This window comes from Panthera onca, chromosome X (assembly GCF_046562875.1).
Source record: "Panthera onca isolate mPanOnc1 chromosome X, mPanOnc1 haplotype 2, whole genome shotgun sequence".
NCBI lineage: Eukaryota > Metazoa > Chordata > Mammalia > Carnivora > Felidae > Panthera > Panthera onca.
The window spans coordinates 109387457-109399776 of record NC_138357.1 but is presented as its reverse complement, the minus strand read 5'-3'; the positions used below and the strand labels follow the sequence as shown (position 1 = coordinate 109399776).

The 12320-nt window shown below is 44.3% G+C and overlaps 1 long non-coding RNA gene across 3 annotated transcripts in view; it reads left to right on the top strand.

Annotated features, from left to right (window-relative positions):
- LOC145713881 (uncharacterized) overlaps window positions 1-8117 on the top strand; it is a 136245-nt gene extending 128128 nt beyond the window's left edge. For 2 of the 3 annotated variants that reach the window (XR_014136697.1, XR_014136696.1), the window contains exons 2-5: window positions 2960-3092; window positions 3978-4246; window positions 5422-5569; window positions 6578-8117. This is a non-coding gene — a long non-coding RNA (uncharacterized LOC145713881). The remainder of the gene's footprint in view (window positions 1-2959; window positions 3093-3977; window positions 4247-5421; window positions 5570-6577) is intronic. The other variant, XR_014136698.1, reaches the window with a different exon arrangement.
- The last annotated feature ends 4203 nt before the right edge of the window (window positions 8118-12320 follow it).

Genomic DNA, 12320 nt, shown 5'->3' with positions numbered 1-12320 from the left:
CAGCTTGTGACCATCCCCTCAGCCATTTTCTCAAGGAAGCAACAGCTTGGAAGGGAGACTCGCAGTCGGGAGGGGAGACTCCGGGGTCAAACAAGGCAAGGTCACGTCAGCTGCTTCGCCAGCTTTATTCTTCCCCATGCTCTGGCTCTGTCTTCCTCACCAAAGGGACAGAAATCTGGAAGGATATTCTAAGGATCCCTGAGTACTGTGTATACGCAGACACTATGGAATATATGTACATCCTCAAGGACATACTAATCAAAGCTAATTTACAAGGGGATCTAGGAGAAAGAGTTGTAATATGGTCCATATCATGGTGTGTACAGAGTGTGTATGGTAGGTGATAGTTCGTAGCAAAGTTCAGTATTTTTTCCAGAAAACTTGGCAAAAATTTTACCCTCTGAGGCATAGATGCCCATCTTCTTGTCCCCAGAGCTTGTGAATAGGTTATTTCACGTGGCTAAACGGACTTTGCAGATATGATTAAGCTAAGGGTCTTGAGATGGGGAGATGATTCTGGATTATCTGCATGGGTGCAGTGTCATTACAAAGGCTCTGATAGGAGAGAGGCAGGAGAGACGAGAAGGAGACATGATGAGGGAAGCAGAGGTTGGAGTGATGTGAGGCCATGAGCCAAGGAATGCAGGAAGCCTCTAGAAGGCAGAAAAGGCCCAGCCATAGATTCCTCTTTAGAGCTTCCAGAAAGAACGCAGCCCTGCTAACTCCTTGATTTTAGGACTCCTGACCTCCAGACGTGTCAGAGAATAAACGTGTGCTGTTTGAAGTCACTCAGTTTGTGGTGATGTGTTACAGCAGCCACAGGAAGCTAATGTAGGAGGATTCAACAGGCTATTTTCAATTCAGTGAGAGTGCTTTGCTTGAAAGCGTTAGGGGTAATGGCAGGCAGGAGTGTTCAGAGTCAGTTACTGTACAGAGTTTATTGGGAGCCCACCATCAGCTAGGAACTGAGACCTCCCTTGTGGACAAACTGACATGGGCTCTGCCGATATGGAACTTACGGCCACAGGAGGAAGACCGGCATTAAACCAAAATGGCTATTAATCAACTTCAAGTGTGCAGTGTGCTTTGAAGTACTGCATGGTACGATGCAAATGACTAAAAGGAGAGCTCTTTCTTCTGGATGGTCAGGGAAGGTTTTCCTGAGGATGTGACGTTTAAGGCAGACTCTGACGTTGAAAGAGCCTTTCAGACAATCGGTAGAGCATATCCAAAAGCTGTAGGCAGGCAAAGCATTGTGTTTTAACGAGTTAAGAGAAATCCAGTGCCATTGGAGCCAACAGAATAAGGGCTAGTGCTGTACAAGAGGAGATGGAGGGGTGACTAGGGCTAGGCGAGACAGGGCCTTGTAGGCCATGGAAGGATCGTGGCATGCCCATATTTACGGTTTTATTTTTATTAAAAAGTTTTTTCCTGATGTTTATTTTTGAGACAGGGCGAGACAGAGCATGAGCAGGGGAGGGGCAGAGAGAGAGGGAGACACAGAACTTGAAGCAGGATCCAGGCTCCGAGCTGTCGGCGGGGCTCGAACCCACGAACGCGGCATCCTGACCTGAGCCGAAGTCAGATGCTTGACCGACTGAGCCACCCAGCTGCCCTGAGGTGTTGAAGGATTCTAAGCAGAGTTTACGAAAATGGGGACATGTTCTGAATTCCAGGTCGTCAGCTGTCAGCACAGAGCCGGATGTGGGGCTCGAACTCATCAAAAGTGACATCGTGACCTGAGTTGAAGTCAGACGCTCGACCAACTGAGCCACCCAGGCGCCAACGCCCCGCCCCTCCGTATTTATACTCTTAAAGATCACGTAGGCTATAGTGGATGGAAGAATGGATTGAGGTGCAACAGAAGATGGCAAGAGACCAGTTAGAAGGATACTGCAACAGCCCGGGTGAGAAGTAATGGCGGTCCTGGCTAAGATGGTGGCAGTGAGGATGGAGGGAAGCAGAAGGGTTTAAGAGATGGACATATAGGTCAGAGGATCAAAAGAGTTGGCGATCGATGGAGCGTGAGAGGTGACAGAGAGGGAGGTGTTAGGGATGGTGCCTAGGTTCATACTTAAGCAACCTGCTCAGCAGAACTGCCATTTTCTAAGGAAGGGAACCATGCTGGAAGAGAAGAACTTTGGTGGGAAGAACACGAGTATGACTTTGGACATGTATAACCTGAGGGGGTCACTGAGACATTCATGGGGAAATGTCAAGTAGGCATTTGCATACCCAGGGGCAGGAGATTTAAACTTGGGAGTTAGAATTTCCACGGCAAGTGACGTTCTGGGGACAGCGGAGATTGCCCAAGAAGGGAGAAGCCGGTAAGAGGAGGGCCTCTGAAAGGGCTCTAAGGGACCTCAAAGGAAGCAGAGGAGCAGAGGTCAGAGAAAGAGACGTGGAAATGACTAGAAAGCAAAGGAAAAAACAAGGAGGGTGTGGAGCCAATGAACTGAAAGGAAAAGTGAGTTTTTTTTCAGAAAGGACGGAGTGACTGTGAGATCATGAAAAATAGGGACTAAAAAGTATCCCCTGGACATGAAGATCATTGGTCAGTGACCTTAGCATGAATTCGGTGTGGGGGAGGGAAGGGGTCATCTTCTCTAAGTGTTTCTGGCAGACGTTAGTGAGAACAGGGTCTTCAGGAAAAGCTACGTGCTGGTGAGAAGTCGGACAGGAAACTGCTGCCGGGAGTGGCTGAAGGCTGCACGGCCACCACCGCACACGTGCACCAGTACTTTGCCTTCCCAGAAAGACACGTAGGTGGTAGACAGGGCTCCAGACCCGCAGGGCCTTAGCCGCATCTCCTTGTATGCTTGTCACCTTTGGCCGGAATCATTCCCTCTTTCTCTCAGCTCTCTGCTCCTTGCTTGCGGCCATCCCTGTCTCCATTCTTGGTTATTCTGAGACTGGACCCGTGAGCTCACCCTCTCATTCTCTCTTCCTTTCATTCTAGTGTTGAAGAGATTCTGTGTCTCCAGGGAGTCGGAGTGACTTGATATCTCAGAGCAGTTCTGCAGTGTGTATGCAGTGGTTCTTCATGGAGCGCGGTGAGTCCTATGAACAGACAGAGAACAAGAGCATATTAGGTAAGTGACTTGATGGAGAAGCTTGAGGGGAGGATACGGCTAAGTCTTCTTCCATGTGGAAAGCCAGAAAGGCTATTGATAGAGCCAAAGACTTGCTCCAGGTTGGAAGTTCAAATAATGTTGCCGTTCAAAGAGAGAATGCTCTCTTCGGCAGCACCTGTACAAATAACTGTGAGAGAAAGCGTTCCTCTGGTTTTTATTGTCTACTGAAATTCAGCTTACATATAATTCACATGGAATTCCTTGACCACGACTATGAGGTGTATGTAGGAGCCCAACCTCCTCCACTTTCGTGCGGCCACAGAGCACAAAAATGGGAACAGGCGTTCCTCAGGTTATACTGCCAGATAAAACTCACTCAAGACCAAAGTGGCTTTGTCGCTGAAACCAGAGCAACAATAGGAATCCTGAGAAGAAACACACACACACACACACACACACACACACACACACACACACACACACAGAGAGAGAAAGAATGAAGTCATTTGAGGGAAAGGAATAAAAGAAGAAAAGGGTTATACAAGGAGTTATACAAGGGGAGACAGAATACAGCTCTGACTCACACAATAATTAACTCACTCTGAATAATATCAGAGTTCTGAACATGGTTTTGAACACGAATATAGCTTTTATTTGTACAGTGGGGGTAGTTGTTCCCCCCTTCACTATTTCCTTTACCCTTCAGGTTAATTATTCCCTCAAGGAACACAAAATTATTTTCTCTTGTTTTCTGGGAAAGTGCTTGTGCTCACTCTTCCCTCAGGATCTGTTGAATAAGTTAGTACCCGATGAAAGATAGTAGCAGGTGACTACATGGGCACTGATGAATAATTGAGTATTTTAGTTAGAGCTCTTCTCAGAGACTCATGATCTTCTTTCTAGAGATCAGCTGAAGTGCAGCCCTCTCATTTTACATAGGAGGAATTGGGCATGGAAAGATGAAGCAATTTTTCCAAATCCACAGAGCTACTTCGTGGCAGATCTAGGCCTGCAACTTTGGGGTCAGGTGTCTCCGAGGCTGTGCTGTCCCGTTCGAATGCATCGAATCAGCCACAGCGCCCATAATTGAGAGCTTCTTCCGGTCGGGAGGGTACCTTCTCCACCTCTCACGACAAATCTTTAAAGGAGGCCTTATCACTCCCATTTCCCAGGTGAGAAAACCAAAGCCCAGAGAGGTTAGCTAACCCGCCTAAGACCACGCTGTCAGTGCTAGTAGAACTGCCTAATCTTGTAGGATGGCCGAGTGGGGATTATCAGCGTCTAGGGCCCATCCGACTCCTCAGGGGGGACAGGTGATGGGATGCCTGCTGTCGCAAGGAATGCCCAAAGGTCCACACCACAAAATATTGACCCAACTCCTCGGCTATGGTGCCTAAAGGTTGAACTTGGAGTCATGGCTAGGAAAGAGCAGAGTCTTGAGGGAATGGAATGCTGAAGAGTTGTATTTTCTTGGGAAGGGGAACTGTGTGGAGCAAAGGAGAGCTTTTCAGGCTGGGTAGGATGATACTTCTTAAGTGGAGACAGCGTAAAGGGAAGGGTTCTCTGGAGAAGGAATAGATACTTCCCAATTCTGAATGGTATCTAGAATGAGGCTGGATCTTTGAGCCCCTGATTGGGCTGAGGCGTTTATGGAAATCGATAGCATGCATTTATAGAAACCTGATCAGTATGCTGTGACTGTACTATCTTTGAAGGGGGTCCATCATTACATAGAACTGAATTATAATCCTGGGCTCAAGATATCAGGTCCATGCATGGCTGTCTCTTTAAATAAATACATAGGTAAAATGAACATCCGTGAACCCAACATCCAAACCACAAACTGGAGCAGTCAATGAAGCTGTCTGACGATACCGAGTTTTGAAGAGGAAGATATGGATTAGCCAAACCTCTTATTCATCCCTAGGAATATAAATTACTGTAATCAGTTTCCATTATTTTATAGTGTTAAACATTCCCTTGGAATCTATAAACCTGGCCAAAAATAACAGCAGCACTGTTTATTTGTAAATTATAGGGCTAAGTAGCAAGTTTTTCTTCCTGCCACATCTGAAAGTTTAGACGAATACACCAATCTTCCTTTTTTGAGTGGGAAAGCCTAGCTCTTCAAAAGCACCCATTCCGCACCTTTTTCCAAGTTACGGTTAGCTTGAACAGGAAGGCAATACTGTATTGCTTGTCACTAGTCATATGTTTGTCAAATGGGATCTAGGACTAGGAAGGTGTAGTCTTATTTTTTACTGAGGCTTGTCTGTGCAAAGCGATTGCAGTTTTAGAGAACTCATCTGCTTGCATTTGTTTGGCATCGCTCCCTCTGCTTGTATAGGTCTTCAAGTCATGGCAGAGACAAAAGCCTTGGCAACTGGGTAACTCCCTGAACGATAATCCAGTGTTGGATCTCCTGACTCTACCATATATCAATGGATGGCCACGGGCAAGTTGCTGAACTTCTCTGAGCCTCAGGTTTCTCATCTGTAAGTAGGCAAACTCATGTGTGCCTTGTGGGGCTGCTATGTCGATTAAAAGAGGGAACTGCCCCTAACCAGCTAGGCCACAAAGAAGCCCAGCAGCAAGTGTTAATTATGTTTTCTATAGAAACAGGAGTATAAAGGGTACCTGGCAATATATCTCGCACAGCACGTATCTAATAGAAATCTAATGTGATTGGGGCGCCCGGGGGGCTCAGTTGGTTAATTGTCTGACTCTTGATCTTGGCTCAGGTCATGATCTCACAGTTCATGGACCCCCCTCCTCGGCAGTGGGCTCTGTGCTGAGAGCGCTCAGAACCTGCTTGGGATTCTCTGGCTGCCTCTCTGCCCCTTCCCTACTCATGCAGACGCATGCGTTCTCTCTCTCTCTCTCTCTCTCTCTCTCTCAAAATAAATAAACATTAAAAAAATATAATGTGGTCCCCAAATGTGAGGCACAGATGTAATTTAACATTTTCTGAAAGCTACACTTAAAAATGAACCAAAAAACCCAAATGAAATTAATTTTAATATTATATATGATTTAATCAATGTAACTGATATATCTAACATGTTATCATTTCAACATGTAATCAATATAGAAAATTCTAAATGAGAGTTTGTATTCTTTTTTTCTTCTCTCTTTTTTTTTTTTTTTTTTTTTTTGCATACTGAGTTTCTGAAATCCAGTGTGAATTTGACATTTACAATACCTCTCAGCTCGGATCAGCACATTTCAACGGCTCAAGAGCCCCACTTGGCTACTGTTGCTGTTGTACCGGGCAGTGCAGCCTTAGCGCTTCTAATGAGATTGGATCTCTTTAGATTTCAAAATCTGGACTTTCAATTCTATTCTAGTGCACATTCCAAACAATGGGAGGCGATTGACCGTATTCCTGTTCCTTTAATATCACTAATTTGTAGTTGCCTCGTAGATGGGACACGGGTCAGATTATCCTAGAGCTGGCGTCCCCAATCTTTTTGTGACAAGTGGCTGTTTTTCTTTTCCTCCAGGCTTTCGGAATAAATGGAGGGAGAAGAAGGTGAAAAGAGTTGGAACTGATGATAAAACTCCAGCGCCCTGGAGAGGGGGCCTTCCTGGAAGATACATAAGTCTCCCTGATGGAAGGAAATCTTAGCGACTTTGGAAACGACTCAAGTTTGCTGTCATGTTCACATGTGGTGGTCGTGATGGTCAGGGCCAGGGGGAGGCTGCACCTTAGTGAACAGCTTGGGTGAATGAGGGCTGTACTAAACTCACCGATGTGAGAAATGCCAAGTTTTCCAGATAATAGGTGGCACCTTAGATGTCAGAGTCCACTACAAATATTAATAGAAACTGATAAGATCATGATTTGGAGAAAAACAGAAGAGCAGTAAGTAGATTGTGACAAGTTGCTGTGTAATTACCTTTCATCTTTTGGGGTAAAGGAGAACTGAATAAAGCCACTCACGTTACCTATTCTGGGCTCACATTTTTGGATCACGTTCCCACCCAGAGACTCCGAGGAATTCCTAAATGTCAATCCAACCATGGTATCACTCAAAACACTCCTTAGTGGTTATCATATTGTTGGCATTTTTCTGTTTCCTTCCAGACTTTTTCTGTGAAGTTTTGTGATCTTTTCATAGCTGAGCTCAAACTTAGTACTAAACTTTGTATCCTGCTTTTACCCACTTATAATGTTTGCATTTTCTGTGTTCTCATATAGACTTCACACCACAAATTTTTCTTAAGTTTATTCATTTTTGAGAGAGAGAGAGAGTGCACATGACACACATGAGCGGGAAAAGGGCAGAAAGAGAGGGAGAGAATCCCAAGCAGGCTCCACGCTGTCAGTGCGGAGCCCAACGTGGGGCTTGAGCCACGAACTGAGAGATCATGACCTGTGCCGATATCAAGAGTCAGATGCCCAACTGACTGAGCCACCCAGGCACCCCTCACACAACAAATTTTTAATGACAGTGTATCGGGCCATTGAGTGGGTGTGCCATGATTTATTGAGCTATTTTTCCATTATTGTCTTTTCCTTCTGGATATTATAGGATGTAACTTTGTTTCATAAATTGGGCACATGAAACATTACCTTTCTTTATTTTTAAAAAATAAAATTAAATCTGGGTTTGAATTCCCATGTGCAGGGCTGGCAAGACACCCATCAATGGGGAGCTAGTCCCATGTGTATATGTAAGGGTATGTGGAGAATGCCTACTATGACAGCTAGGATACTTTTGACTCAACACGACCCAGATTTACTCAACCTGGCTTAAACCGTAAAGGAGAAGTACTGGCCTGTATACCTGGCAGTTCAGAGGAAGATTCAGGGTTGGTTTGATTTAGTCACCTGATAGCATCATCAAGGACCCTGTTTCTTCTCATTTTTGCTCTGCTTTCTACAAAGTCAGCTTAATCCTGGTCATAAGACGGTTGTCAGCTGATGCTACATGCTCTTTTGCATGTGCTCAGAGGTAAGGAGAAGGTAGAAAGAGAGAAAGAGAGATTCTTCCAGAAGCTTCCTCCAAATAGCAAGCAAGTTTCTTTCACAGAAGCCTCCAGGAAATATCTTCTCCTTTCTCATTGGCCTAAATTGGGTCATGTGTCCATTGAACCCTCCTGGCTATGGCCAAGGGTCAGAATCAAGCTCATTAGTTTTTTTAAATTATTTTTTAAGTTTATTTATTTATTTTGAGAGAGAAAGTGTGCACGTGTGCAAATGGGGGAGGAGCAGAGAGAGAGAGGGAGACAGAGAATCCCAAGCAGGCTCTGTGCTGTCAGCAGAGAGCCCAATGCAGGGCTTGAACCCACAAACTGATATCATGACATGAGTCAAGATCAAGAGTTGGATGCTTAACTGACTGAGGACCCCCCCCCCCCAACCAGGCACCCTGCTCATTAATTGTTAGTTTGAACCATATATTTCATTACTACAACCAGAAGAGGCTATTCCCCCCACCCGCAGCACAAATACACTGCACGGGGCAGTAGACAAAAGTGGAGGGAGTTACCAAGAGAAGAAGGAATGAATTTACAGACATTATCAAAATGTCTCTTACATCTTCCAACTTCTGTTTTCGGTCCTGCTGTACAAAAACGGCTAATGAACACCCTCAGACACGGTAGCCCAAAGAAGTCCAGACGTGAAGTCTCCATTTTTTTTTTTTTTTAGGTCGAGAAGGTCAGCTACCTCTTTCATTTGCCCCACCAAGAGGTGCAAAAACAAAACACAGACTTAATTTCTCCATAAATTATCCTGCCACACCATTCCTGTGCTTAAAATCTTTCCTGACCTCTTTTTGGAGGAAGAGAAAGACTATTACTAGTAGAATGAAAACCCTCCCTTGTTAGAAATGAAAGGACCAGGATAAATGGACTTGACGGGGACTTGCCCCATCCAAAGTAGTTTGTCACAAAAATCATGAATCTGAGCACTTGGGAAAATAGAGCTATTGTTTCAAATCACACACATACTTGAGTAAATATAGAAGTTTAGTAAAACTTTATTAAGTAACCCTTACTAATAGTTCACTCATCTTCACACTTCTTTTTTCCTTTTTTGAAAAAGTTTATTTATGTTGGGAGAGAGAGAAAGATTGTGAGCAGGGGAGGGGCAGAGAGAGAGGGAGACAGAGAATCCCAAGCAGGCCCTGTGCTCTCAGTGTGGAGCTGGACGCGGGGCGCGGATCTCACGAATCGTAACCCGAGCTGAGGTCAAGAGTCAGACGCTTCACTGACTGAGCCACCCAGGCGCCCTTCATCTTCACACTCCTGACTTGCCACCCTTCACATCAAAAGGGGGGGGGGGGGCTGGTGAATGTTGGACACAATCAGAATTTCCTTCAATAGGTGAATGAGCAAATAAACTGTGCTACATCCAGACAATGGAATATTATTCAGACCTAAAAAGAAATGAGCTGTCAAGCCAAAAAAACCATGGTTGAACCTTAAATGTGTATTACTAAGTGAAAGAAGCCAATCTGAAAAAGCTCCATACTGTATGATTCCAAATGTATGACGTTCTGGGAAAGGTAAAACTATGGAGACAGTAAAAAGTTCAATGCTTGGGGCACCTGGATGGCTCAGTCTGTTAGGCATCCACCTTTGGCTCAGGTCATGATCTGGCGGTTCGAGCCCCACATCGGGATCTGTGTTGACAGCTCAGAGCCTGGAGCCTGCTTCGGATTCTGCGTCCCCCTCTCTAGGCACCTTGCATATTCACACTCTGTGTCTCTCTTTTTCTCTCTCTCAAAAAGTAAATAAACATTAAAAAAAAAAAAGATCGATGCTTCCCAGGGGTTAGCAGGGAGGGATTTGTAGGCGGAGCACAGAGGATTTTTAGGGCAGTACATCTGTCCAAACCCATAGAATGTACAACACAGGAGTGAACAGTAAGCTGTGGACTTTGGTTCATAATGACATTTCGATGTAGGTTCACTGATCGTAGCAAATGTGCCAGTATGATGCAGGATGTTGATGGTGGGGGAGGCTGTGTGTGTACGGGAACTCCTTGTAGTTTCCACTCAATTTTGTTGTGAACCTAAAAATGCTTTTAAAAAAATAAAATCTTTGGGGCGCCTGGGTGGCTCAGTCGGTTAAGCGGCCGACTTCGGCTCAGGTCATGATCTCGCGGTCCGTGAGTTTGAGCCCCGCATCGGGCTCTGTGCTGACAGCTCAGAGCCTGGAGCCTGTTTCAGATTCTGTGTCTCCCTCTCTCTGACCCTCCCCCGTTCATGCTCTGTCTCTCTCTGTCTCAAAAATAAATAAACATTAAAAAAATTTTTTTTTAAATAAAATCTTTTTTTAAAAAATGCAGCCTGGTATTAAGAAAGAACATGTCATTGAGAGTCAGGAGACCGGGATTCAAATTTGGACTGTCATGTACAAGCTGTGTAATCTTAAATTATTTTAACCTTTCAGTGTCTTAGTTCACTCACCCGTAAAATGAGGATACGATTCCTCCATCAGACTTATTGTGAAGAGACAAACACAGGTCCTTTCATAAAGCACACGGCAGGTGCTTAAAATATATTAGTTGAGAGTAAAGAGAAAAGGAGGAGGAAAACACAGGGAGGCCAGGAGGTCATGGCCAAATCAAGTGCTGGTGGAGGCGTTTTATTAACAAGATCCACCGGATAGCGATTGATGATGAGATAATCAGGGGTTATTTTTTTCCCCTCATCTATTCCACTCCACTTCGGCTTTTGGCTTTTGGCTTTATCAAATTATGATTTAATAAAATGTCCATTATTGCATGAATTACTCAGAATACTACCCTTGCCTTTGTCCCCCATGGAGAGCTGATGGGAAGGAATGCAATCTGGGGTCGTTTTGTTGTTCCTGCTGTTGGTTTTCATTTATTTGAAACGTATTTGTTGTGGACGTAGTGAGTGGTACTGACGCTGGACATGGCAATGAAGGAGCGAATAAGTGAGACTTGGGCTCAGCCATCACAGGGCTTGTGTCTAGGGTGGAAGACAGGCACTTAGGAAATTCTAACAGTGTTTTGAGCGTTACAGTGAGAAGCGCAGAGAATCAGGGAACCATATAGCAAGGGGAACAAAGTGCCTACGTGGTCAGGGAAGGCCTCCCTGTTTTCTCAGCGATGCTGCTGCTGAGGTGTGAGGCATTATCCAGAAGGAACACGGAGCTGGGCTAGAGTGCATATGGCGGAACAGTGGTTCTCGCCCTTGAGCACGCATCAGAATCACCTGCGAGGCTTGTAGATGAGTTAACTTTTACTGCATGACAAACGATCCAAAAACTTACCAGCTGGAAACAACAAACATTTATCACAACAATCTGTGAGAGTTTCGGTGGGCCAGGAGTCCAGGAGCCACTTATCCTAGTGGTTGTGGCTCAGGGCCTCTCAACAAGGTTAGAGTCAAGGCACCAGGGGAAGAATCTGCTTTCAAGCTCACTCTCGTGGGCTTCTCCACATGGCTGTCTGTCTCGCATGCCGCATGGCAGGTGGCTTCTGAGAGAGAGACAGACAGGAAGGCAGAGAGAGGAAACCCCAAGAGGGAAGTCACAGCCTTTTTTTTTTTAATGTTCACTTTATTATTACTTTTGCAATACATGTCCTTTATTTTTTTAAAAACATTTATTTATTTATTTATTTATTTATTTTGAGAGACAGCAACGCGCGAGCCAGGGGAGGAAAGAGAGAAGAAGAGAGAGAATCCCAAGTAGGCTCTTCACTCAATGAGGAGCCTGATGCGGGGCTTGATCTCACGAACTGTGAGATCATGACATGAGCCAAAATCAAGAGTCAGATGCTTAACCGACTGAGCCACCCAGGCGCCTCTGTAATACGTGTCCTTTAAATCTTCAGTAGTTAGTCTATGGTTATAAAATGTTTTTATTAATATATATTTTCTTTGAATATATTTTACATTTTGTAACCGAAAGATACTGCTTGTCACCCATTTTATTGAGATATAATTGACATATAACATTATAAAAGTTTAAGGTGTACAACATCATGATTTGGGATATGTATACATTGCCAAATGATTACCACAATAAATTTAGTTAACACCCATCAACTTACATAGTTACAATGATTTCCCTTTTTATTAGGATCTTTTAAGATGTCTCTTAACAACTTTCAAAAATCCTAGTTTTAAGATAAAATAAGTTCTGTGGATATAATGTATAACACGATGACTGTAGTTAATACTGTATTATATAATTGGCTTTATTTTTTTCTGTTTCAGATTTACAGCAAAATTGAGAAGATAGTACACAAAGTTCCCATAT